The sequence below is a fragment of the Dermochelys coriacea genome, chromosome 7, assembly GCF_009764565.3.
Source record: "Dermochelys coriacea isolate rDerCor1 chromosome 7, rDerCor1.pri.v4, whole genome shotgun sequence".
NCBI lineage: Eukaryota > Metazoa > Chordata > Testudines > Dermochelyidae > Dermochelys > Dermochelys coriacea.
The window spans coordinates 20296676-20302675 of record NC_050074.1 but is presented as its reverse complement, the minus strand read 5'-3'; the positions used below and the strand labels follow the sequence as shown (position 1 = coordinate 20302675).

Sequence of the window (6000 nt, the reverse complement as noted above, 5' to 3'; positions counted from 1 at the left end):
AAGCAGTGCCTTGTAGCCTGTTATTCCTTCTGGAAATAAGAGACCAGTACCCCTGAGGAATATAGTAGCTCTTACTCCCCACACAACATTATCCATGTTTGACTATTGCATCAAAAGCATCTGAACCTGACACACAATTTCAGTCAGATCTTGCCTGCTGCAAAAAGGCCAGTTTTATCTAAACTGCCTTTTTCCCCCCATTGCACTTATGTATAGTAATAATGATAACACTTGGCACAGATATAGCACCTTTCTTCTGAGCATCTCCAAGAACTTCACAACAATTTAGTTACTTAAGCCTCACAGCTCCCCCAAGAGGTAAGTAAATATCATCCTCATTTTACAGATAGGGAAACTGAGGCATGCATTTGCTAAGTGTCTTCCCCAAGACCAAGCCAGTGGCAGAACTAGATAAAGAACCCAGGCATCCTGACCACCAGCCAATACTTTATACTGTATATTGTCTCACAATACCATTGAAGTTGACATCACTTAAGTGTACCCAAAGAACCCATGCAAAATATGACCTACAAGCATGAACCAATTTTGTAACTGGAGTTTGATCTAGTTGGGATAGGCAGGGATGTCCAATTGGGCTCATCACATGAATGTCCAGAGAAGAGCTCCCTTGTGTTCTTGACCAGGTCTATAGACTGACCAACAGAAGAGAGAGAGAGAGATCCCCAAGGAGTCTATCTGGGCCTTTACATGAGATCCAATGCCTGCTAGAACAGAACATTTGGGAATGTTTAGACCAGTGGTCCTCAAACTGTTACTCCTCAGAGCACTAGCTGATGGCCTGCATAGAACTGTCTGTTAACATGTTGTTACAAATACATTAAAAATATTTTGCCAATGTCACTTTGCCATGCAAACAATTGTCATTGCCAGAGATTTGTTGTGTACTCAAAGGGACGGGGTAACTCTGCAGTTGTGAATGGAAGGGAGGTGCTCCATGTGCTCAGGTCTGGTGGAGAAGATCCTCTATCAATCATTTCTGTATTAGGATGTGGTCCAACTCATGCTTAGGGCTAGATTCACAAAAAGATGTAGGTGCCTAACTGCCACTTTAAGCTCTTAAACCCCAGAATCAGGCCCCCCTAGGATTCAAAGCCCCACTCAGCTGCCGCCAAACCCCGCAGGTGCCTAAACTCTCTCAGTGCCTACATTTTTGCAGTAAAAGTTCCCTAGGAGCCTATGTTTCCACATCTGGGCGTAGGCATTGCAGCCCCTCGCCAGGTGTCCAGAAGCCTAAGTCCCAAAGTGATGCACAAGCCAGGAGAACGCAAGTGTTCTTCCGCTTAACTCGCCTGCAGGGCCCAATCTAGCAGGCGTGCTTAGATTACCCCAGCCGAATTGGGCTCCAGTAGATGAGCTTACACAAAACAGAGGCAGGGGAGGAGCTCCCTCATAACAGTTTAGCCCAGTGGTTAAGATACTCACCCTGACTTCTTGCTAGCATGGGCACCTAACCCCAAGAGATGCTGAGAACACAAGCAGAGGAAGGCGCCTCGCATCAGTCCAGATTTAGGCACCTATCTCTGAGAGACGGGCAGGGCTTAGCTCACACCTCTTGGCTTGGCACCCCTTTTGGCTAGCTAAGGCAAGGCACTGCCTAGCACGCTGGCTTTTATGAATCCCATTCGGAGGCGCCGTCTCCCCCCATTCATGGTATAGGGAGCTAAGGCACCAAACTCAGGCTGTGCGAATCCCAGCAATTTGGCTAGGTGGCTAAAAGTGAGGCGTGGTGACACTGGGCATCATGGCACTACAGACCCTTCATGAGTCTAGCCCTTACACCATTCTAACTGAGACCTCCGGCCCAGGCTGGATGGGTTCAATAAAGCTGTTCCTTCTTTAACTTAATGGTGACTTCTCTTAGGCCTGGCCTACACTTAGAATTTAGCTCACCATTGCTACAACGCTCAGGGGTGTGAAAAATCTGCACGTCCGAGTGCTGTAGCTAAGCTGGCCTGACCCGCAGCGTAGGCACATCTAGGTCCATGAAAGAATGCTTCTCTTGGCCGAGCTACTATCGCTCCAGCAGATGGTTTTTCTATATTAACAGAAAAAAAAAAACCCTTCCATTGCAGTAGATTACATCTCCACTATCGGGTTAGTGGAGCTACAGCCCTGCAGCTATGCCACTCTAGCCCCTGTAGCGTAAACAAGACTTCAGAGTATTCAGCGTTCCCTGCAACACAGATGCTCATGCTATTGATGCCTTATCCAGATCTGCCCTCCTTGACTGAGCAGAATCAAATGCATTCTGGTCCTTGGCAGGCACAGCACCAAAACACAGCACAGGCACGGGAGCCACTGGAATTGTTTTTTGTGGTCTCAGCTGATCTGAATCCCACTCAGGGTTTGGTCTTGCCCACAACGAGCATGTGGCACCAAGAACCCTGGCCCAGTCAAATCCCTGGGTCAACTAGACATAGCACAGATTTCATTTCAGAGACAGTTCTGCAGGATACACAGTCAACAGCATTGTGACCAGTCAGTCAGTCACGCTTTTGTCATTTATCATGATTTGGACACACATGCTTTCCAGAGCGTGTGTGTGTGTGAGTGTGTTGGGGGGCGGAGGAGCAGATGGGGGGAACGGAGAGGTTAATATTAGAAATGTTGGTTCAAACAGGCTCCAGGTTAACATGTCTCAGAATCTGGGCTGGATGCAACCCTGGAAAACAGGCTGTAGGGAGCATATCTTCATTGGCCAGAGGTGGGGAACAAAGGTGGGTAGGATGACTTAATGGGTCTTTTTAGTCTCTACAAACTATTATTCTGTGATCTGATGAGACAGGCAGCATTTCAGAATTCAAAAAAGTCACCTTAGATTTGTAATCAATTAAATAACTTAGTTAAATATACACTGGAAACAAAATTGCTGCCAGTGCAAAGAAATCTCTCTCACAAACTTAGTTTTAATGGACCAGAGCTGATTGAGCTGGTTTAGAAAAACAAAAATAAAAATCTTTGTGCACCTCTAGACTTGAACCCAAATGTGACCTTTTGGAAAGTTCCACAATGTTCATCTAACTATTCCCTCCCTTGTTCTTTGTCATTTTCCTGGGCAGCTTCATGTCTGTTTCCTTCCAGGGATCAAAGCACAAGCACCAAAATACTCCAGCAGAGGCTCTGCTTCTGGATACTAGGCCTCTGTCCCAACCAAAAGCAGAAATCTCACACAATGGGCTGTTCTCTCAAGATTCCTTGCTCACTTCCGCTGAGCACAGACAATCAGCTAGTTCAGATAAACTTCAGCTAAACAGTCCAATATTTAAATGCTTTCCAGATTTCAACTCAAATTCCAGATATTTTGAACTCTAATTTACATTTGAAAGGGCCCAAGGAAGAATTAAATTTTATTTCATAATGCATTTAGTTCTGGTAAAACAACGATTCGTTTCAAAGGCAGATTGGAGAGATGCTAGAAAAAGTAAATGCTAAAAACAAAAATCCTCAGAAAAATTATGCAAGAATCCTCGCAAAAGGTTCCAAGTGCAGTCTGGCTGGTGTTAAAAATGGGTCTGACCTTAGGCAGTGTCTGTATAAATTAGGTGTGACCTAATGTTAAATGCATAAGCGTCTCTGAGGCTCTGGCACAATGAATAAATGCATGGGTCCTATGTGTGGATTCAGGAGATCCAAACCCTGGCACAATTGTTCATCCATCACCTCAGGATGAGTCTGCAGCCAGAGAAACCTGTTCCTATGTTACTGTAGTGCTTCTGCCTTCAAAGGTCAGAGGGATCTCCCAACTTGTTATGCAAAACTTGAAGCCTAGGGTCTATTCTGCTAGTGTATCATGTTTTCTGTTCTTCTGCTTCACCTGTTATTACTTCTTTCGGGTGTTTATATGTAAATGGGGTGTCCACTGAGGACCAGTTCATCTGCTCCTCTCCTACTGCTTATTCTTCTCTTTAAATCTTCCTCCTCTGTGTGTGGCATCACGATTATTGACAGAACAATTGTTACATTCACAACAGAGGATTTATTATAGCTTCAGGTGCAGCTGAGAAAGCAGATGAACTATTACTTGGAGGTGCTTTTATTACATCAGGTCTAGATTAAGGTGACCAGGTGCCCAGTTTTGGACCAGAACAGCCGGTCAAAGAGGGATCCTGAAGGCTCCAGTCAGCACTGCTGACTGGGCCGTTGACTGTCCGGTGAGCGGTGCCGCTGCGCCACACCACAGGGTTGGCAGGCTCCCTGCTAGCCGCCCCATGGCTCCCAGCTTGGGAAGCAGCCAGCTGGTCCGGCTCCTAGCCTTAGGGGTGGCCGGGGGGGGTCCACGTGCTGCCCTGCCCCCTGACCGCAGGCGCAGCTCCCATTGGTTGAGTCAGGGCAGTGGTGGAACTAGTGCAAGCGCGACTTACGAGCACTCAGCAGGTGGCTGTTGAGGGGTCACATGGTGCACGCCCCTTTCCTGCTGCTGCCCGGCCCTCTTCTCCTCGCACTCCTTATGTGGCTGGCTCGAGCTGCGGTGCATGCCCTGCAGCGAACCACAGTCTGTCTGTCACCCCATCGCCGGCCCCCAGGAGTTGGAGGTATGTGTATCCGTCTCCCCCATACCCCTCACTGAATCCCTCCCCGTCCCACCCCACCGCACCCCCATCACCCTCATGCATCTCTTCCCTGTCCCACCCCTTGCCCCCTCATCCCCCTCACTGAATCCATCCCGTCCTGCCCCCCACACCTACCCATCCCAGCCCTGTACCCCTTACAGCGCTCTCCTACCCATCTGTTCCACCTCCCAGAGCCGCCACCCTCATGTCCCTCACTCTCCACTCCCCTGCACCCCTACTCCCCTCACTGCATCTCTCCCCATCCCATCCTGTCCTGCCCCCCACACCTACCCCTGTACTCCTTACAGCGCTCTCCCACCCACCTTCTCCACCTCCCAGATCCGCCGCCCTCATGTCTCTCACCCCCCACACCCCTGCACCCCATTCACTGCTGCACTCCCATTATGTCCCTATACACCCCTGTGCCCCTCATATCCTCATGCTCCTGCAGCTTTCCGCTTCCTCCTGCATCCCTATACACCCCACATACCTTCCCACACCCCCTCCTCTTTCCTTCATTGCCCCCCTCACTCCCACCCTGCTCTTGTCCTTTGCCTCTTTCCCTCCCTGTTCTTTTTCCTCCACACCCCTCCCCCATCTTTTCCCCTCCAGCCCACTCTCCTCCCTTCCCGGCTGGGTGATTTAGGCAGCCCCAGGAAAAGTGTATGAAAAAACGTCTTCGTGTAGACAAGTGTGTGCGTGCATGCATTGTATGTGTGTAAGAGACTGTGTGTCTGTGTAGGGAGCGGTGTATATTGCCTCGTGTATACCTGTGTGAATAAAACGTGCAGCCTAACTCTGACTTTTGGTCCTTTTGCCCACTCGTGCACAAAAAAATTGATGCCATAAAATACGTGTGTATTCATTTCATAACAAGTTTTTAAAAGAGAAGGGAACTCAAAAAGAAATGTATTATTTCTTAAAAAGTGAATGTTGTTGACTAGTAATTGCAGAAGAGCCAATGTATTATACATGTCTCCCCACCTTTGTCTAGCTACATTATAAACTCTTTGTTGCAGACTCTCTCTTTTTATGTGTATGTCCAGCTCCTACCACCCTGGAGCCCTGATCTTAGTTGGGGTCTCTAGGCACTAAACAACAATTGTAATATTAAATAATGTGGAAGTAGATGTGCTAGTGCAGGCTCGATGTGTACACGTGAATACACGTCTGTATCTGTAGGTAGGTGTGGGAGTCAGTTTCTACAGATTTATTTATATAGGTATCTGGACAGGTGTGCATTTCTGTGGTTGTGCTCTATGGATTTATATTTGGGTTTCAGGATTGGGCCTTTAATGGACCTATTGCAGCTGTGATAATGTGCGGTCCTAATTCCACACATAAAATTACAATTACTGCAGTGAACAAAAACCATGGAGCTGGTTACAAAAAATTGGAAGAGGGGAGGGAAAGAATCATGAAAACCTTT

The 6000-nt window shown here is 47.8% G+C and overlaps 1 protein-coding gene across 4 annotated transcripts in view; it reads right to left on the bottom strand.

Annotated features, from left to right (window-relative positions):
* GRIP2 (glutamate receptor interacting protein 2) overlaps nt 1–6000 on the bottom strand; it is a 490758-nt gene that overhangs the window by 331631 nt on the left and 153127 nt on the right. The window lies entirely within an intron of this gene.